This window comes from Grus americana, chromosome 4 (genome assembly GCF_028858705.1).
Source record: "Grus americana isolate bGruAme1 chromosome 4, bGruAme1.mat, whole genome shotgun sequence".
NCBI classification, from domain to species: domain Eukaryota; kingdom Metazoa; phylum Chordata; class Aves; order Gruiformes; family Gruidae; genus Grus; species Grus americana.
This window is the reverse complement of record NC_072855.1, coordinates 37,878,323-37,901,040: the sequence shown is the minus strand read 5'-3', so window position 1 is coordinate 37,901,040 and position 22,718 is coordinate 37,878,323. Positions and strand designations below refer to the sequence as shown.

At 36.1% G+C, this 22,718-nt stretch overlaps 1 long non-coding RNA gene across 1 annotated transcript in view; it reads left to right on the top strand.

The window, feature by feature from the left end:
• Positions 1-22,718, top strand: part of LOC129205941 (uncharacterized) — a 355,144-nt gene that overhangs the window by 49,808 nt on the left and 282,618 nt on the right. The window contains exon 2 of the long non-coding RNA XR_008576923.1: positions 6,917-7,028. This is a non-coding gene — a long non-coding RNA (uncharacterized LOC129205941). The remainder of the gene's footprint in view (positions 1-6,916; positions 7,029-22,718) is intronic.

The window sequence follows — 22,718 nt, the reverse complement described above, 5'->3', positions numbered from 1 at the left end:
GCTTACACACTACTTTTCATCTTAAGACGACCTTTTTTTGTAGTTTCATGCTTCTTCACAGTCATTTTCTCAGAGATCTTATTGGAAATGAGCTTCATAATTTTTAAGATAGTAATTGGACATAATTTTTCTGTAGAGGCCATGTGGTCTATAGCATACACTGTACAAGAAAGCTGTATTTTTACTTGTAGAAAATTAAATCATCTTCCATATTTTAAAAGGCAAAAAATGATAGCAACAATAAATATGATAATCCCATTTTTATATAATTCTGAAAATATGTTACTTACGCTGGAAATGATATATCCATAACCAAAAGAAATGCGTCTGAAGGTTGCCTTAATTATCTGCATGGAAAATAATTGAAAAAATCATAAGAAGACATCAAAGTAGATATTTCTAAGAAATCTAAGCAATTTTTTTAGCATTGTGCTAGGCAACATATAACAACCATTCTCAAACTTTAAATGACACAAAGTTTCTTATACTTTGGATCTGCTTTTTGCAAAACACCATTCATCCATACCCTGCACATGTCTGTTTCAGATAGCAATACCTATTTGAAAAGGAATTTAGCTTTGCATACATTTAAAAGATATGATAAATAGTGATATGCAAATGGTGTAGTTATTTATTTTTTAACATTTTCTGAGTTTTCAAAAACTCTCTCTGTAAATACTATAATTTTAGGTTTTATCACAGAATTATTGTTTAGCTCAGAAAGGACACCCAGAGGCCATCTAGTCTAACATCCTACTCGAAACAGGTATAATGACATCAGAATGGTCATGGCTGTGTCAAGTTAAGTCTTAAACATCCCCAGAATGGACTCCATCACTTCTCTGGGCAACCTGTTGCCACATTTAACCACCATCATGTTAATTTCTCCCCCCTCCCCAAGTATCTAATTGAAATTTTTCATGCTTCCATTTGTGTCTGTTACCTCTTGCCCTATCACTGTGCACCTCTGATAGGAGTCTGGCATCATCTTTTTTTCTTCTGATGAAATAATTTTACGTAGCAATAAGGTGTCCCCTTAGCTTTCTCTTCTCCAAGCTGAACAGGCCCAGTTCTCTTAGCCTGTCCTTGTACATCATGCTTTCCACTCCCCTGACCATCTTGTTGGTCTTCTGCTGGAGTCACTATGTTGATATCCTTCATGTACTAGTGAGCCCAAAACTGGGCATAGTACTCCAGATGTGATCTTACAAGTGCCAAGCAGAGGGGAAGGATCACTTTTCTGGATATGCTGCCTACACTCTTAGTAGTACATAGCAGGATGCAGTTGGCATACTCTGCACAGGCACAACTGTTGGCTCATGTTCGCCTTGTCCATCAGGACTCCCAGGGCGTTCTTTGTAGAGTGGCTTGCCAGACAGTTAGTCCCCAGCCTGCACTCCGCCCCCCTTCCTGCATGGGTTGTTTCCATCGCAGACTCAAGGCCCTGCACTTGCTCTTGTTGCACTCCACAAGCTTCTGGTCAGCCCATTTCTCTGGCCTGTTCAGGTTCCTCTAACTAGCAGCCCTGCTGTCCAGTGTATTGACTGCCTCCTCCAATTCAGTGTCATCCGTAGGTTTGCTGAGAGTGCTCTCTGCTGTCCAGGTTGTCAATGAAGACATTAAACTACTGGCTGCCAGCTGGACTTTGCACTACTGATCACAGCTCTCTGAGCCTTGGCAGTCCAGACAATTTCCCATCCACCTTTTAATCCACTTGTCCAGCCTTTTTCTCACCAGTTTGGTGGTAAGTCAACTATGGGAGACTGTGCCAAAGGCCTTGCTAAAATGAAGATGCACAACATCCGCTGCCTTCCCAACGTCCACAGGTGCCAGTCACCCCACCACAGAGAGCAAGGCGGTTGGTTAGGTGGGACCTGCCTGTGCTTGCTGCTCCAGCAAGAAATGGCTTCCGAGAAGATCTGGTTCACAACCTATCCAGGGACTGAGTTAGGGCTGACTTGCCTGTAGTTCCCTGAGTCCTGCTTTCTGCTTGTCTTGAAGAGGAATGTCACAGCAGCTACCTTCAAGTCATCACAAACATTGCAAAGAGGACAGGCAGCAGCCTCGCAGTGGCATCCACGAGCTCCATGAACACCTCTGGGGATGCTTCCTGCCTCGGCCCATAGACTTGCACTGTCCAAGTGGGTTAAGCAATCCACTCCTTGCTCTCACGTGGCCACATTAGCCTTACCAGTGAAAACCCTGGAGAAAAAAGGCATGGAGTACCTCAGCTTTTTGCCCATCTCTTGTCACTAAGCTCCCTACCCCACAGAGCAGTGGCAACAGCTTCCCTGTAGCCGCTTCCTTGCTGCCGGCGCGCAGCTCCGGGTAGCCCCGCCGGGCGCCGCCGCCCACGCTCCGCCGGGCCGCTGCCTGCGAGCCTCACTCTTCCGCGCCCCCGGCGGGATCCGCGGCCGCTCCCCGGACGGCGCAGAGCCGCCTTGCTCCGCCAAGCTGGCAGCGGCCCCTCGGCAGCGACCCCGGCCCCGCCGCTCCTCGCGGGCTCGGAGCCCGCCAAAAGACCAGGGGACGGTGGGCAGCGCCGGGTGGGAGCGCCGGGCGGGAGCGCCGCGCGCTCTCGCAGGTGGCGGCCGGGCGCCCTCTGGCGGCGGGGTGGGAGGAGGCTGCGGCGGCCCTGAGTGGTGTGAGGAAGTGTTGGCCTGGTTGTCTGTCACGGAGTTAATTGTGACGCAGTGGGTGCCGCTGAGGCCCGGAGTATCGAATGCTGTTTGTGTGCTTCGGGCTTTTTTCTTGCTGAGGTGTAGGGGTCCCTCAAGAAGTAGGGGTGTTTTCAGAAGTGTTTTGTAGGCCCAGGAACTGTTCTTTTTGTCCTTTAAAGACGGGTGGGTTTTTTCAGCCTTAAACTGCATAGTTTAGGAGAGGCAGCCTGTGGTTAGGCATCAAATGTGCATGAGGAGGGAGAGGGTTGTGAGGGGTAGCCAGGTGGAGGGAGGCCGAGGAGCAAAATTCGGCCGATGTGAGAGGTGAGTCTTCAGCTTTCTTGACTGGAAGGGGTTTAGGAAATGGTAAAGGTTTCTAGGCAGGTTACCATTTAGTCATGGAAAGAGAAATAAAGGGGAGTTTAAAAAAGCCCAGCCTTGGAAAGGGGAAAGGAGTGGGGATTTTTTTGGGTGGTTTTGTTTTGTGGGGTTTTGGTTTTGGGGTTTTTTTAAAAGTTTTTTAGTTTTTATTTATTTTGTCTATGAGCTTTGTGAGGGATGTTGGGTAGAAGCCCAGGCATGTGCTGCTGGAAGATAAGAAATATAAAGCAAAAAAGGAGACTGGAATGAACAGATAATTTTCTGACACTATTTTGATAGATATTCCTTATCTGGGATCCTGTTATCATGGAAGTAGTAGAATTACAGGGCTGAACTGCTTTTCTTAGGGTCATTTTATATGTTAAGGGTGGGGTATTAAAGAGTAGAGAAGCCAAAGAAAGTCTTATGAAAAAAAATTAATCTAGTACTTAAAATGAGATACAGATGTTAACATAGTCTTCTCGCCAGGGACAGCTGACATTTCTCATTGCTTTTATATGCCAAAGAGACGACCATCCCACGGCCTTGCTTGAGCAGAAGGCTGCATGGGGGGGAGGGGGGGCGGTGGTGGGGAGGTGAACTTCAGTGCATTTGTTTTGGGCATCCTCTTGTGTTAAACTTTCCTTGTGCAGTGAATGATAATTTTGCTCATAATCCTGCAGTAGAAGTGTATGGTACATACTAAGATTTGTGGAAAGTTGTAGTCCCTAATTTTCATCCCAATATTAAAGGAAGCAAGCTGATAGACCAGAGAGGACCAAGTGTTGAGAAGGGCAAAACTGAGCTAGAATAGCAGAGAAGCTGAAAAAATACAGGTGGTAAAGGCATATAAAATCATTTGTTGCTATGAACATGTAGTTCTTTATAGGAGAAGTAGCCAGATCAATCCCCACATCCTTCACCAATTTCTGTGACAGAGTATAGGAACACCAAACAACGTGACACTCACTATTAAGCTCAGTTTGTTAAGAGGATAAAGTGAGGGATAGGTTATGTCAGGGCAGTCTTTGCACACACATGTGTACACATGTGGTTAACTCAGACCTGCCTCTGTTACCTCCTCCATGAGCTGGAACAGCTGAACCTGGTGAGATGAGACACATGCTCCAAGTGGTCTTAGAGTCATCTGGTTTTGTCTTCTGTGTTCTTTCCTTTAAGTAAAATACTTCCAGTAATCTGATGAATACACCTCTCTATTTAAAGAGCTTGACCCAGTAATGTAATGTAGATGTCCCAAAACAGGAGCATCCATTTTGAAAGTCATTTGCATTTAAAAACATAACAGACAACATTTTCTTTTTTAAACATACTGAAAGAATAGGAAAACCCATTCTGTGTATGAAAATTACTGCAAGCTAAACATCTAAGGATACTGTTACTCAAATCTTAACTCAAAAGATCAGAGGGAATGGTGGGACAAATCCATGTACAATTGCATAAAACTTTAAAAATGAAACATAAACAGTTAATTACCTATCTCATGTTCTGTTAGCCTCTTTGTGTGAGGTAAGCAGTGTAGAGAAAGTGGTAGAAAATTCATAGGGCAGTATTGGAATCTAGGATGAGCAATACATTAGCATGCAATGACTTTAGCTATTTAAACAAATTAATTACACAGAAACTCATGCCTTGTCTTAGAAAAATCAGTACAAATTATCTAACTGCAAGGCTATCTCAACTAGAAGCAAAGAACTGTCTTTGTTCAGGTCTTTATTTTGTACAGGGACTATTGTCTCTATCATTTCTGAAGCCGGAAGATATGCATACATGGAAAAAACAAATCTTTACCTGATAAATAGTAACAACTATTTGTGAACTTAGGGGTGGTGAAATTTCAAAAGCTCAGAAAGGGACTGGCAGTAAGACCTGAAGAAATATCCAGAGAATTGTAGATAGTTCTTTTAACTGAATTTCCATGAGGAATCTTAAATTATCAAACTGTTCTTCCTAAGCATCTGCATGAGATGGTGAGAATGAACAGCTAGCATAGATTTGTAGGGAACAAGTGAGACCTACTGTATCTCTTTAAAAAATATTGCAGCAAGCCTGAAGGGGTAGAAGAGATACGATGTAACTTGAATTTAGTAAACTGCAGTTTTGATAATCACACATGGCACTCTCTTAAGAAAGCTAATGAACTGTGGTCTAGATAAGACTGATCTAAAGTTAGTATGCAAGTTCGGTTGTTTGGTTTTTTAAAAAAAGGGTTTTTATTTATTTACAGTTACTCTTTTCCCCGGTAACCGAGGGTAGGGGGGAGGAGTGTAATACCATAACAGTCTGTACTGGGTCTAAGATTATTCCATAACTTCGTTGGTAGTTTCGGTAATACAGTAGATGCTACTCTTGCTGCAGTCATATTAGAAGACAGGACTCAAGTTCAAAATAACCACAATAAATTCCAGAAAATACAGAAAACAATAGACATTCAGTTTGATAAGAGCAAGCACAGACACTGAGTAGGAGTAACTAACTTCGCACATACAAGACAGGGAATCCCCTCTAACGCTTCAGGAAAGACTATGGGAACAGTATATTCACTATGCCATACTGTTACATGTGCACCTGGTTCCAGGCTTTTTACTTTCTTCCACAAGTGTCTGCCCTCCCTTCATATCAGCAGTAGCAGAGCTCAAGAAGTGCTAAAATGCTTGGCAGACGTCCTTTAGCAAATCTGAAAACATTTCATGCTTCTATCACCCTTTATGAATTTGAGTCATAGCATACTAATTTCTACCTACCCATTTACTGGGTTGATAGTCTATGGCAGTGCACAAGGGATAGAATATCTGAAACTGCTAAACCAAGATCCACTAGAGCTCTTTCTCCACAGATCTTTAGGAGCGTAATGCGTAAGCGTCCAGTGAAACAACTTGTAGGCTCAAGTTGTCCAGGTTTTCAACAAGGACAAACAATACAATGTACCTAGTTGTTGATAGTTCATGAAATTATTAAAGGCAACAAAAGAAGACTTAGAACCAGGTTAATTTAACCTAGGAAATGAGAAGAACAAGGATAGGTATATATAAAATTGTTGCAAAAGGAGATCAGCATAAACTGTTTGCTCTCTCTGGTTCAGATATAACAAGAAGTAGCAGGGTGTAATTTGGAGCAAAGCCTAGATGCAAGAGATGAGAAAAAGGTCTTTGTAAAGTACGAATGGTTAACTCCCTGGAGTAGATTTTTTATCTGGAGGATGGTCCAGCTTTGACTTCAGCTGTTTAAAAAGAGATCAAACTGGCACTTGGCAGTACTCTTTTAGATGTGAAGCAAGATACAGTGAACCCTGCTGACTATAAGAAATATCAGGACACATAAACAGGCTCTCTTTATGCCTTATTCCTATCACTTCTTAATTAATTTTCTGTTGAATTCTGCTAAGTATGTAAATAGGAACCAGGAGAAGGAATAGAAGCTGCTGCTTCTGTTTCTACTGAAAGACCAAATAAAAATTGTGAATAAACTCTACTTTTAAAATCAACATGACTACTTATTTAATGTATTCTACAGTTCTATATGCTGAATGGAAACCTGGTTGTGCTGTTTTGGAAGGCTGGACCAATTCCCTCTGTGGTCATTATGTTTCTCCTCTCAGGCCACCAGATGGCTGTTTAGGTGTAATGATAAGAGCTGTTTGATTCTATTTACCATCCTTGAGATTGAACAACTCTGGAATCACTTGGGTAGTGCAGGATTAAACAAAGACAAAATTTAAACTTTTGCCTTGTATAATGTCATAATTGCAAATTGATGAATAATGGTATGGTCTTTGCAGTAAATTATCACTCAATGTGTTCTTTTTTTTATTTCTAATAAATTGGGTTATGTTATTTTCTATATTTATTCATACTTACCCTATACTGGTTATTTCCTAGGTGTATCTACAGAAAGACAGAAAATTAATCACAGGAACAGAACACTGGATTTTCTTCTATGTGCAGACTACGCTGATTGAAGTATTGAATCCACTTACAGCACCACCTTCCTGTAAGTAGGCTCAGTCAGTGTGAAACATATTGCATAAAATTTTGTTGGGTTCGTGGGTAATTCAGCACAATACAAGGAAAATGGCTAATTTAGTATTCTACTAGAGCAACACTGCCATATATGTATGTGCACACATAAGAAAGAGCAATGCAAAGGCTTAAAGCATCTTCTGACAGATGTTCCTCTGCTGTCTTTTCTGAAATTCAGATTGAGAAAAGAAAATCAAGAGTCACAAACACTATTAGCCAGTTTTTAGAAGTGGTAACTCTGTACACTATGGCAGATGTAACAATGAAGTTACAAGGCAAGAAAAGCAAGAAATAGAGTTGTAAGGTGAAGGGGCTATAGGGGTAGCTGTATTTACTTTGTGCTTATCACCTTCTCTCTATGTCACAAAGACTCACAACCAGTCATAATCACATCTAGCTTTTAAATTAGTATTAGCACAGCTTTACAATATCAATACTAACAGACATAGCATACAATTACTGTCCATGGTTACTCCTGTTTATGTGCCTCACAGTTAATATCAAGGGACACAGAAACATAATTCTGAGATGGTCAGAATGACAGTCTAACACATAATCTGTTGTGATTAGTAATTATTGAATATTTTTTGTAAATTGGATTTTATCACACTACTGCAAGCTGAGATATAAACCTCCTTAATGTTATGGGAATGAATGGATGGTTTGAGATATTTTGAATTCACAAAGTATCCAGGTGTATAAATTTGGGTCTTCAGTTATTTGTAACAGGTATTTGGGTTGGAATACTAGTTTTCTGGATTCAGAGTTATAAATTTCACATACAAAACAACACCATGGAGGTTTTGTCATTTATCAACTGAAAAAAACCAAGAGAGAATGTTGTACTGGCTTATTTGATAGGCTGTCATTTTATATGGTTGAAATGTGTAGGCATGCAAATTCTCCCAGATGATAAAATACAGTGTGTTCATTGATAATATACCTATATTCTTTAGAAGTTCGACTCCTTTAAATCATTGAAATTCAGACATTGACATTAACTGGAATATTCAGTGCGAAGGAACTAAAATGTGCGTCTAAAATTACGAAATGAGAATTGTTACTGAGCATTTAATGCTGTCAGGGTCAAACATATCAGTGTAATTTCTGCACTTTATTTTCTGTCATAATATATATGCATCTACTGAAAAGGCTCTTAAATACGCAGTAGTATTGTAAGTTGTTTTGTATGATTTTTTGCTTGAAGTTGACTTTTTGCAGGGATCTAGGGATTGCAGCTTGCCATCTGTTGCTTAAATCTCTATACATTTCTGCTGCATTGAATGGATAGTCTTTTTAGCTTGGTTTCATGATTTGGAAATAGGAAGTGATGCTTACGAGATCAGGCAGTGCAAGGTTATATTAATGCTTATTTGTTTATATCTGCTCTCATTACATTTGAACCTTCTGGAAGGGGTAGCATTTTGAAAGAGGGAAAGGTCTCAGTACTATGCTTCTAAAACTTTCATGGAAATGAATGGCTGAGCGGAGGAGAGGGAGTCATGTACTGACTGGTTATAGTGTAAGTTCAAACTATATTGAACCGGGGAGTAAAAAGTTACAGTTATCTCTGTTATGGGAGAAACTTCAGACAGAGCTTAACACTTTCTTACAGGCTGAAAGCATTCCACTACAAGTTGTAAATTTGTCAGAAACAAAGTATCATGTTTTCTAAAGCTTAGTGAAAACTCTTGCTGCCAATGGCTACGATGAGCACTGTTTGCAAGCCTTTTCAGCTTGGATAGTCAAAACACAATGGTCCCAGCAGAACGCTGATATTGCATATAAACACATGGAGATGTAGCTGGAGGAACTGAACTCCATATAATGCCTGAGTGCAGTCAAGTGAATGAAGCATTTACCTCTTGTTCTCAGCTTTCTGTTTGCTGTTTTAGGTATGTTTGTAATACTTCAGCATGCTTTTAATGGCAGAGCTGTTTTTCAGTAGTAACCATTTGTGTATGAAATAATTGAAGTTTGTACAATAAAGCATAGTTCAATTTACTTCAACATGTAAATTGGCTCATTTATGAGTCACTTGTGCATGACTGGTGTGGCAGTATTCCACATGATAAGTTGGGAAGTATACAGTAATTGACATACAATAATATTGAAACAGATTGTCCAATACATTTATTTCTTTGACAAAAATGGGTCGATTTTAATTTGTCAAATTCTGTACTGCTCTCTCATTGAAGGGAAAGTATATTAAAACAGCAGTGACTGGGAAGTCTAGTGCGTTAAAATTTGATAATTTCTTTTGTCAAAGAAACAAATCGTCAGATTAGATCAAGAGTCATTGTTAAATTTAAAGTGCAAGGTAGTGGGAACACAAAAAATGCTTTATGATGAGTTTTTGTCAATCTGTATAATTTTTCAGTTAAGCAGTCATAAATCACGGAATATTGTATTTTTTGAGGCTCATTAAAGAGACATTATACATTAGAATAGTGAGGCAGTCAGCATAATGATTTGATGAATGCCTATAACTATCTGTATGTAAATGATGTGAGACAGATTTGCTGGTACTACAGAGGAGAATAACAATCTATTTGACAGTTCCCTGTAGGTGCTACTTCTGGATACAAGTGACAGATGTTAAATGTAAACCTCTTCAACAGCAAGCACTTATTAGCACTCAGTGGGGAAAAAATAGCAATATAGAATAAGACAAATAGCAGATAATGCCATTTAAATAACTTTGTTCTTACAAAGCTTTATTGCCAATGTGTTAAAGTCTGAGAGGTTGGTTTTCTTGTTTGTTTTCGTTGACAAAGATTAGTTAGGTAAGAGAACATTTTGGAATTTAGAAAATTGTAATTTGAAACATTTAAGAAAATTCACTCAATGTTATGGGAGCTCTTGATGGAAAATATATGTATGTGGCCTTTCATCAGCACACTTTTTTTTGAAGTGTTATTTGGTAAATATTTATCAAATCATTATTATGTGTGATACATATCAGTAGTGTATGTGTTTGCTGCCATTACTTGATTTACCAAATTAGTTTTAATTATTGTTTCAATTTTTTTTCTTTTTTTCCCATGATAGACTGGAAAACTGTGGTCTTTCAGATCTGTAATTTTAATGGAAAAAGGGCAGAAGTAGTTAATGGAACCAGGTTAGCAATAGCAAATACTTCTTAGGACATCTTGTGATTTTATTTCTAGGCCATTTGTCTCAGTCCTAGCCTGAGATGCTACTCCTAGAAGTATAAAATATTAATTGTGTGAGATTCGCGTTTCAATAATAATGCAACTCTTCTACAGAGATCAGCATTAAAGTAGTTCAGGAGACTATCAAAAACACTTGATTTATTTCTTATGCTACTTCGTAGTAGATTAGGTTAGGGATTTATATTTCTTTAAAGTATGAATCTAGGCACATGAATTGATTTTTCAAATTGCCAAAGCTTACTTTAAAGCTTTTTCTTTTTTTAAGATAGCCTGTCCTTAATGATTTTTTTTTCTATTTGCCAGCCAAACTACTGCTCAAAAGGGTAGAGATTAAGCCAATGCTAAGAGTGATGCAATGTCTACATGTTCAAATTCCATATGGCCTTATGTCCTTTAGTATTATGAAATCTGTGACACTATTTGTGCTTTTTCTTTGTTATCTTTTGTCAACTGTTAAAGCTACCTTGTGTTGCTTGCACTAAATCTCTTCCATAGTGTTTCACTGCACCACTGCAGATTTGTAATCCCCTTTCATGGTGTTAAATTATCAGCCACATATGCACTGTGTCTGACTTACTGGACATATTTATTGTTCCCTCAGCTACTGTGCTCGCTAATTTGTTTCTTTATTGCTTTGCCTTGAGTTAGGAAATACTCACCCTCTGTCCCCTGAATTCTTAGAAGAATACCTAAAGTTCATTCCTATGTACTTTTTGCTGTTAGTTCTCACTGTTGCAATTCAAATCTAGTTGATTTTCTATATGTAGATCTACATGTAGATCTATGTTCATGTAGAACAGCTGAGGTTCAAGAATTGTAGAATGTGAAAATTCTCTCAGTGGGGAAAGGACAGTAAAGACATATTTTATGAGAGAATTTAAGCAATAATCCATGACTGTAACAGACTTCTCACATAGCCAGACTTTATTTGGAAGTAAGGAGTTCATTAAGTCCAGGAAATGTGTTTTGATCCTGTTAAACTAGCCTCCTTAAATGATGACAGGGCTTAAAACTATTGCTGAATTTTGTCTCCTCTTCGCAACACAATAGAGTTGCAAACAAGAGATACTCAGTTACATTAGATAAAAGAGCTTCCTATGCATGTACTGGCTCAACATTGGCTCCCTTTCCTTCACTGCTGCTTCTGTCATCAGCCGTTTTATAATCCCTCTTGTGTTAGATGCCACAAGTTTTTTAAAACCTGTCTTGCCTATCTGGTTGATCAGACCTCTGAAATGTTTTGAAGAAAGTGAAAACAGGTAACATCTACCTTTCCATGACAGGTTAACAAAATTAAGCCATGTGCTATATCTTAAAAAAAAAAAAAAATCAGCAACATACATTCTATAGAAACCTCCTCAAATTATGTCAGTTTTGAATATTCTTACACCCCAAAATGGAAAACCAAGCCAGCCTTTTTAATTCAACCATTTAGAGCTTCCATGGTGCCAAACACAGTAACTGAGATCAGAGATGACTGCATCTGAAATTAAATTCTGTCTGTCCCTCTGAGATTGGTCCTATATGATCCTGTATGTTCCTATATGATGCTGTGTAAATCACTAGAAATGAGTATTTCACTGGTGTTTCTAGTGACTACATTTATTTGATGAGTCAATGGTTATAAGTTATTCACCAGTTCTAAGTATACTCTTTATGTATATATAATTATAGACTGTATAGACTATATAAATATAGTGCCTAAATATACACCGTATATGCATGCCTGTAAATATAGACTAAATACACAATATATAAATAAATATTTAATACATTTTTAATTTTAGGAAAACAACTACAGGTTAATGATTTACAATATAATATAATTGCTTCCAATTTTTTTTACTTTGAAAAAATTGCTTTGAAATGACTCATTGAACTTTTTTGGCTAGTCAGAAAGTGTACTGAAACATAAATGTTTCATTGCCTCATCACCTCTGTTTAGTGTAAATAATAAACTTAATACAATGATATCTATGTAAACTGCTGAAGAATGATGCACTTTTGTCAAATATTAGAAGTCAAATCAGCAAGGAAAAAAATACTAGAGAAAATTAAAATGAAAATACATGTATATGGTAGCCTGAGAGTTTTACTGCCCTGTCATTGCATTTTAAAATCAATTTACTTCTCAGTTGTACTAGAGTACTTGACTAATTATTAGCTAAGTTTAACATTAGGTAAATATCATCAGCATTATTTCTTAAATCTGACTGGTAATCTACAAATATTTAGAATTATAATTTCAAGTCTAATGCCTTTGTCAGTTATATTTATCTGAATTTATGACAACTTTACTAATTGCAAAAAAAATAAAAACTCCTGAATATTGTTTCTCTTTTACTTAAAGAAATCCCTTTGCAGAATGTTATAAGGAAGTGCTATGATGCTCATTCAACTATTTCAGCTATTTTTTTTTTTTTTTAAGAGCTGGATAATGTTTAAATGATATTGCATGACAGTTGTATGAGCTGAGTTCTGCTGTGTAAATGTGCCAGAAGAGTAGAAAATTAAAATATAAACCTATGATATAATAATGTTTCATTAATGCCTATTTCAAGTAATCAAATAGTTAAAGTAGTTGTAATTTGTGATTTATTCTAGTGGCAATATTTTTACACAAATTATATTTTGGGTTAACTGAACTACTACAAACAAAATGCTTGGGCATTTGTCAAAAATAAAAGCGAAAAAAGTCTTATGAGCCCAGTCCAGGAGGCTTGGCCTCTCTTCAGCTTTTATAGAAAAAATTTAGAATTTTGCTTGTGTAAGGGCATTCTGACTGAACCAAAAACTCTGTCTTCACAAGTGGTGTCAAAATAAAGAATAATAGTGCTCATCTGGGAAAAATGATAAGGGGAGGGAAAGCATGTATTTAGGCAACCTATTAAGCAGTTGTATTGGTTAACTTTTGTTTATTTAATTGTATTAAATGTTACTACAATCCACAAATACAGATCTTGGTCTGGATCTACTCATACGTACTGTCTGCGTTTGGGTTTTAAAATTTTTAGTGAAAAAAAAAGATCATACATATTCAGCAAAAGTTCCCAGTCATGCAGTGCTATCTGGCTGAAGGGGGCCTGAAATTTACACATCAATCTAGAAGAGAGTTCTCCTTGAAGAGAAAGCTGAAAACTGTTCTTCAGTCCTTCCAACATACAAGCATATTTTTACAGTAACAATGAAAGGAGAGTCATACGTATTGGTTACTTCACTGACGCTTTCAAAATTTGATAGCCCAGCAGCAGGAGCCACTGTAAGTTGTCATTCTCTCCCATTTGTCAGTCTGTGCTTTGTCTTATTAATAAGCAGGACACAGTTTTAGAACTTCATTGCTAAGAGATGAAAGTCAAGGCAAGACTATGGAAAATATGGATATGGAATGAGTGATAGTTTTATCTTAAGACTTTTTGAGATTTCAAGAATACAGTATATATTTAGTAGTCTCAAAGCAGTCCTTTGTTCTTCCATTTTGAGATATAGAAGAATTTTTACCATAGTGGCTTTTTGTGAAGAGAAAATAGAAAGACAAAAAGATTTATGACTGGTATTGAAAATGCCGTGGACTGAGCAATTGAATTGCAACATATTCTAGGTTTCCTCTTCAGCCATTGTAAAATTTTGACATTCAAAACTGAGGCTGAAGGTGAAGGATTGTGGGGAAGACAAGAAGTAAAATTGTAACTAAATGCAAGAAAATAGTAGAAAAGAATAAACAATGGCGAAAATATGACTTTGGACAACATTGAAGAGGATGCGATGAAAGGATGCTTGAAAAGGAGAAAGATAATGAGAGAGAACTTTTTTTTCGATCTTAATTTTAGAGACTGCCATAACCTGAAGCAAACTGTTTGACATTGCTAAGCAGAAGCAATTATCTGTTTTACTGAAGCGATTTCCACCTGAAAGGGATGGAAATTAGAAAATGAAAAGATGAAAAAACTGGCGTAGGAAGACTGTACTAGAGAGTATGTATTTAACGTCTAGTAAATCCAGATGAGATGCATCATTTAGTAGCAATAGTGGCAAAACTAACATAGATATTATTTTTCTAAAAATGTCTTCAAATATAATTAAATATATAGAAGTATATATTTTATGTCCTTCTATATGTATCTGTATGTACATCCATTTTTATAGATTGGTATGTACATATCATTAGTAACTGAGTTTCATTACCTACATTCATTTTCTGGTGAACTTTCCCTGCCAAAACCTCATTAAAGTTTTTCTCTTCACATTGCATTTTATCATTATATTTCAGTGATAAACCTGTAACAGTCCTCTTCCAGCGTAAGTGCTTGTGTAGTAGCCTAGTAGTGTAGTAGCCTCACATTTCCCTCCCCTTGTCTACTGCACCAGACAAAGCTAGGTTGAGTAAGTACATAGTCTTCCAGTTTTTTGAAATTAATTTGAGAGGTAGAGAAGGACAGAAAAAATAGCTTAGATTAAAATGAAAAATATAACCTTTTTATTTCTGAAACGAATAAAATTAGCCTTTTTGTACTTCTTGCAGCATTAAAGTGTTTGTACAAATTCTTTTAGGAAAAGTAGTTTTAGATTCACAAGATTCTGGAGTGGGTATTTTACCCTATCTCCCTGATAGCCATTTTTTATTTTAGTAGATTTATTTCTATAGTAATCAACTGAAGAAAACGAGCTCCACTTCTCTCATGTCTGAGAGGATTTGATTCTATGTTTTCTGCAAGAGTAACTGTGAGGCTGCACTTTTTTTCTGGAAAGGATTGGGTAGTTGAAACTTTCTTAAATCCTGTGTTTTTCTACTGTATGTATAAAAATTTTTTAATGGAGTATAAGCACTAATTAAATATTAATTGTACTATTAGTTAATGTCCATGTAATGTGTATATATATAATGTTAGTATCTATCCATTTTTGAAAGTGAAGACAAAAACCTGGGCATGAAAAAGCTCTTACATAACTTTCCAAGGATTGCCATTACTTGAAAATGGAAGATGCATTTCTGACTCTTTCTGGATTTTATCCTACTGGGGACAGAAGAATTGATAGAGTCTTTTCCCTCTGCTGTGAAAAGCAAAACAAAACAGAATGAAAAATACAATCAGCATCATAAATAACTAAAAAAAAAAAAAAGACAGAAAGAATCTAATTTCCTTTTAATCTCCTGAACTCCGCCTCATTCTTTTAATCTTGAAATCTTCTCTTGAAAAATCACTTACCAGTGTGGTGATGATTTTCCAAGGACAACAATAATCCTAGATAAAATTTCTCTCTGTCAATGCAATTCTGTATCTTTATCAGATCACTGTTGTGTCATATTCTTACTGCTGAGCTGATAATATATAAGTATTTGAACAGGCTGCTCAGACCTGCTGACTAGAAACTCAGAGCTGAGTATTTCTGACGAAGGTTCCTTAGTCTCTTCTCTGGTTTCCTTACAGACAGGTTGTAAGCATTATTACATTTTCAATTTCATGAGTTTATTTGTAGAGCTTGCTTTCTTAAACTTTCTTTTCTTTCTAAATGTATTTGCTTATAGGAAAACAAGTAGAAAATAGGGACTTCTACTTTATGGCCAAAGAAATCTTGGATTAAATGGCTGGTAGAGGTATCTGTCAGAAATTGCTACTATTGACAGTCTGCTATATAAGGAATGAAGAATTCAGTGTAATAAAAGGTATGACAGCTCTAATGATATCTGTCATCTGGGTTCCAGTAAAGACTTTACACCATTAAAAATCTGCAAGAGAAGAGAGAAAAGGCGGTTAATGTGAATAACATTTTCATGGCTGATTTTAAAAGCGAACTTATTTTTTTAGCTGAGTTGGGAACATTTTGTGTAAAAGAGGCAAGATCATAATAAGGAATAACTTGAAGTTCATAGAGTAAACAAACATACAAAAGCTGTTAGGACAATGGAATCTTGTGGATGTTAAGGTTGAGAAGGCTGTAGTTTTTAACATACTCTAGGTTAAACACTAATTTAAACGTGAACTTCATACTGTATATATGCATGTACGTATGTCCATATAGATTTAAAATTAACTTCTCCGTGTTGAGATTTGTTTTGTGAGTAGGAAATAACATGATCATGCAAGAAAATACTGAGGTAGTGAGTTATATTACTGCTAACATAATAAACAAAACCAGGAATAACTCAACCCCACAAGCATCTGTATTTGTTCTGATTTCTTGAAAATAAAATTCAAAATTTTGGAAGTTAATTATTCAGCAACTCACATTAAAAACAATAATGGTTGCACTGTTTCTTTTCCATACGTGCCTATCATCTTCATGAAAAATGTAGCTTCAGTCCCACAATCATGTAGGGACATGGAATCTGTGAATATTTGTGATTTTGTTTTGGATTATAGCTGTTTTGTATAAACTACTTTGATATCTCTGACACTGCATCTCTTCTCAAGCAATTTTTTTCAGTTGTTAGAAGTAAGACAGGAGCTCTCATCTTATGTTAATGCTAAGATATTTAATAAACAAGCTAAGTACTCCTTTTGCATAGTCCTGTATGTCTCACTAGAAGGATAATTATTATTTTCATATTACTTTCTGGTGATCTCAATAAGGATAAACACATGCACACACACATACACATGCTGAGATGTGACAGTATGTATATGAACACACAAACATATAGTCACTATTTCAGTTATATTTTTAATTTAAAAGGTAAACAGGTCATGACTACAAAAATCCTGCTCCGTCCTCAGCTAATAATGCCGTAACTGGTGGAATCAGATTTTTTTCTTGTATTCATTTTGTTTTGTTTATATTTTGCTGCATTTTTTACCACATTTAATTAAAATATAATTCTGATTTCATTAGGACCTGTTCACTTGAAAGTGTAAATCATACTGATTTATATGTACCTGTTTACATAATACACTATATATAATACAGTTTCTTACAATTCACTAGCACTGTTCTCTCAAACAATAATCAAATAACAGAGCTATACAACATATATCTCATATTGGCTCATTATGAGAGATACTACTACAACTTCTCACTGCACTTGCCTTAGTGCACCCATAAAGGTTTTATAAATTCTGGTAATTTACAATGGTGTGTTTTACGAGTTAGATCTATGTTACTCTTACTGTTTTCCCTTGATCATTACACTTGAAAAACTGTTCTTGATGAAGTCCCTGCCAAAATTAACTATTTACAGACAGTGGTTTCTTAGTTCTTCAAAACTACTCCTTTTTTCCTCTCTTTCTCCTGCACTTTGAATTTGAGATATTTTCAATAGTTTTCAAGGATTTAAATTTATCAAGCATTAAATTATCAAAATGCCTCTAAATTCTATATATTTCAAATTGTAACAGAGAACTCGCAATAAATGCAGAATCTGTGAACAGTTATCAAATTTATTTAAATATAGAAAATTCACTGCAGTTGGCACTGGAAAATTCTTCTGCTTGTGCTGCCCTACCAGGATGTAGTCCATAGCTTTCTCTTCTGCTTGATGATTGTCTGGGCTGGAGACTGGACCAAATTAATTACTAAGATTCCCTCCAGACCTATTTTCTATGGTTCATTTTCACAGTCTTTTCAGGCAAGAATATAACCATTAAGTTTTAGATTTTTGCAACTAAGTGGTACTTTCTGACTATAAAAATGGTTGAATTTAATATAAATGGATCAAGCATTTGCATTTTATTAGGGAATAAATGCTGCTGTTATGAAATTTAGTTTGTACAATATATATTATTACACATACTATATTAGCCAAATGAAAAATAACAAGTATTTTAGGCCCTATTAGGCCTCTTGGGAACAGGATAGGAATTTTTGTCCTTATCAATGATTTGGAAATGTTAGTAAATGAAAGGGTAATAACATTAGAATGTTTATAAGGGTTAAGCAGGTGTTAAGATGCTACTGGCAGCAATTATTTTGGTGTTTTTTCAATTGTATTCCAACACCACTTACTCAAAAATTTGAAATTTTCAATAATTTCTTTCCCTTTGAGATTTAATTGGTTTTTATCATAACAAGTGTTATTATTTATTCAGTTGTCAGCATTAATTATTAATCTGGTAACATATAGATGTAACTTTTGAAAGTAGGAGATTGGGAAGACTGTATATAATTTGAATTTATACATAATGTATTTCTACTCTTTTAATGTATTTGAGAGATTTCACACTTCTTCATATTTTGTCAAAATAAGTCAAGCACAACCTCATCCACACTCAGAACTATGTAGAATGTTAGTGGAACAAATCTTAAAACTCAGTCTCTGTGGTTGTAACCCTTACCCAATTTCAGGGAAAAAGGATGTTATCAGCCGTTTATAGTGATTCCTTTTTGACATATTTATAAATTAACTCTGTTCCAAAATTTGTTCATATGATACAACGATTGTATAATTAATTTTCGTGACATCTTAAGGATTCAGATCCATCAAAAAAACCCCACAGGGTGTGTGGAATCAAGGTTTTAAAAATTAATCACCAGGCAGGATATCGTAGTATACAAAACCAAAAGCATGATAATGGTAGTTGTTGACCTACTGTTTTTTGTTTACTTGCAGATCATAGGAGTAAAATCAAATTGTGTTGACCAGATATACATTTTTACTTTTTCATGAACTGAAACTTCAAGTTTGTTTTCATTTTTGAGTTCTTCAAATATTTCTTTTCTATATTTTTCCTAAAATTAAATTTTCTTTGAAAGAAGAGTTTAAATGAAAAATCTAAATATCTTTGTTTAAATTTTGCAAATAAATATTTTATTACTAGAAATAAGATTTCAGATACTTTGGGAGAGAGGGACTATATTAATCAGATTACCAGTATTAACACAATTTCATAAAATAAAATTTTTCTTTGTCCTTCTGTAATACTAATCTTGATGACCCAGCGGGCTGCAATATGTTGCGTTTTCTTACCTGTCAGTATTAAACCTTGGAGTCTACTTTTTGGAGAGAATTGTCTCAAGAATTAAGCAGGAAAAAAAAAATTACTTGGTATAGACCAAGAAGTTTGTCCTTTTCAAGCACTTCCCTGGCAAGCACCTATACTGAAAATTTTGAATTTTCATATTTTTGCAAGCGACATGCATCAAAATATTTATGTTTAGGATATTAGTCATTGCAGTTAGTCATTGGAAGTTAGTTTGGCAGAACAGGCAGTAGTTGAAAGAAGGAGTAGTTAAAATCAATCATCTTAACTACTGCCATTTCATTACAAATAATCCACACATTACTAATTTCTAAAGTAGGATCATCATGATAGTTTTGGACCTGTATGATGACAATACCGAAAGTGGCATTACCTACCACCCGCAGGAAAAGTTATTAACAGTGGTAGAATTTATAGACTTTCCTCCAACTGGTATTTTCTTTCCTATGGCATGGTACGTATGAGTCAAGTTCTGGGGCCTATCCATGATGGCTTCTGTGCTGGTTTTGGCTGGGATATAGTTTTCTTCATATTAGCTGCTATGGGGCTGTGTTTTGGGTTTGTGCTGAAAACAGCGTTGATAATGCAGAGATGTTTTCATTACTGCTGAGCAGTGCTTACACAGAGCCAAGGGTTTTGCTGCTGCTCACACCACACCATCAGTGAGTAGGCTGGGGGGTGCACAAGAAGTTGGGAGGGGACACAGCCAGGACAGCTGACCCCAACTGACTAAAGGGATATTCCATACCATATGATGTCTTGCTCACCATATAAGGGGCTGGGGGAAAAAGGAGGAAAGGAGGGACATTCGAAGTGATTGTGTTTTTCTTCCCAAACAACTGTTACGCGTTATGCAGCCCTGCTTTCCTGGGGATGGCTGAACACCTGCTTGCCCATGGGAAGTGGTGAATGAATTCCTTGTTTTGCTTTGCTTGTGTGTGCGTGGCTTTTGCTTTAGCTGTTAAACTGTCTTTATCTCAACCCATGAGTTTTCTCGCTTTTACTCTTCCAGTTCTCTCCCTCATTCCCACCAAGGGAGCACTGAGTGAGCGGCTGTGCGGGGCTGAGCTGCTGGCTCAGGTTAAACCATGACAGCTCCCAATGTAGCAAATAAGGGGCAACAAAATAAAATGGATTACCCTCCCTGAGAAATTCAACAGACCTCTTTAAACCTTGCCACTCTTCTAAAGGGAGCTCCTGTTGCCTGATTGCTCAACTCCATTTTCTAGTTGAAACACATCTCATATCTCCGTGTGTGTATAAGATTAGGTAACTTTCTCTTTAGGGAACTTCTTCTAGCACAATGGAATCTTGTGGTTTTCTCAAAGCATGCCTAAGGATAAAATGCAAGTTTAAATGACAAGCAGTTGCATCTTCAGGCTGTTCTTCATTATCTGTCACTTCCTCATCACTTCATATTAAATGGTGACAGTTTAGGTGTAGTGGTGTTATTCTATTTTTGAAGGAGTTTCTTGGAGAGCATGTTTGATATTTGAATAATCAAATAAATATACTGCAGCACCTTTTTTCTAAGAGACTGTGTGATTTTCATGTGCAATGACCCAGTCTTCGATACTATGTTAGATCAAAATACGTCATTCTTTTGATCTTTAAGATGAAAAAAGGGAATCTTATTTTGAACTAACTATATATTTATCTGATATCTTAAGTAAACATTGGTTATGCTTATTTACAAGCTGATAGTTCTGAGAAAAAAAATAAAATCTGAGATGTTTATAACTATATTTATACTATTAATTAAATGATAGGCAAAAGAGCAGAATCTTAACACCTTAAAACTGGTCCTACTATTCTGTGTATGCCATTTTAATCATGGAAAGCACATTATCATTTCATATAATTTGTATGTGCATATGCAATTTGTATAATTGGATGTGCCTCCGTGTTTTTCACAGGCAGGATTAGAAATACAATTTTAAAGTCTAGACACTGCTTCTTAAAAAGCAGACCCATAGCTGACCTGACTGTATGTAACTAACTAGGAGATTAGCTGCTGAAAGATCTTTCATGGTGGCTGACCTACATTCATCTTCACTTTATCTCTCTTGCTTGGTCAGAGGGATCTAACTCTCATCTCGTCTCTAAAGAAGTTGTGTATATGTTTCTTCTTTTTCTCACAACTGTAAGTTTTAGTGTAAGTACAGTTTTTCATGAGTATTTTACTGGGATAATGCAGCTTTGTATTTTCCACAGTATGATTTTCTAATGTAAAATAAAATATAATTAAATATAAGATAAACTAACCTAATGCTGCATCATCATGCTATTGAATAAGTTGCACATCTGGCTAAGACAGAACCAGATGTTACTCCAATTGCTATCTAATTGCAATAATAATTGTTGTAATGTGGAAGCTTAAGGAGCGAGAAGTAAAATTTCTGTTGACCATCAGCCCTTCCATGAGAGGTACAAGGATCATATTAACGAGAGAAAATATCTCGTTCTTCTCAGTGCTTCTAGGGTTATTTCTGCATGCTGCTCACACAACATTCATACACATTGATGTGTTAAATATGAACTTCATTTATCTTCTTTCATTCAGAATCAGTACTTCACTTATGGAAGGATTTTTAAAAAAATAAAATAAAACTTACAAATATACCGATATCTTGAAAAACACCCATCCTGATCATACTAACATGCTTAACTGTTAAAGGAATGGAAAGTGCTTTCAACAGAAATGGGAATTCAAAACTGTAATAAGTTCTGGGCTGTGTAGCTAGCATGTATGTATTTGGTGTACTTCAGCATATTGTCATATTTAATCTTATTTTTTCTTATATCTTTTTATTTTGTCACATTTCATCATGACTTGCAGTTTTCCAGTGAAAATATGTCACTGTAGAAAACAACAGTTTGGTTGCAGGATTGACTCAACAGTTATTGACTATCAAATAAAATATGTATTTTTTATGAATGCAATAATTTAATAGTAGACTGATATCAAAATAACTATGAAATTTTCTTTTATCGCAGTAAGTTTCTTTAGTAATTGAAAAACTATCTTCTGCTTGATGTGGCCCACTTGCACAGAACAGTTATGGTGTAATTGAGTGAAAGAACTATGTATAGAATTGGAATCCTTTGATTTTTAGAAGGTAAAATTGTAAGTTGTTTTCCTCATAGTGTCATCTATACTACACCTTATATACTGATATATAGATACATTGATCTATGTGTTCAAATAGTTAGATGTATTAAATTTTCGATTTGTATTTCCAATTATGTGAGCTTTCCAACTTTGTCTTTTAATAGTATTCCAAAAAGCCCCACTTCTGTCTCTGTGACTTACAGCTATTGTAAGGAATACTTTCCCTCTATACTTAAACTTTGATAATATTGATGCACTTCCCATAAAAAAAAAAAAAAAAGAAAAGAAAAGAAAAAAAAGAGGAGGATTAGTCTTTTGAACTGTAATGCTTAGCTCTTTTTTTGCTCATGAGTTCCTTCAAATGTTCTAGTATCTATAGTCAGAGTCATGCTTTTGGGCCACATGCCATAAAAATTTCAGTGCATCTTCTGTAGGCAAAGAGAAATTTGCTGCCAGTGTTC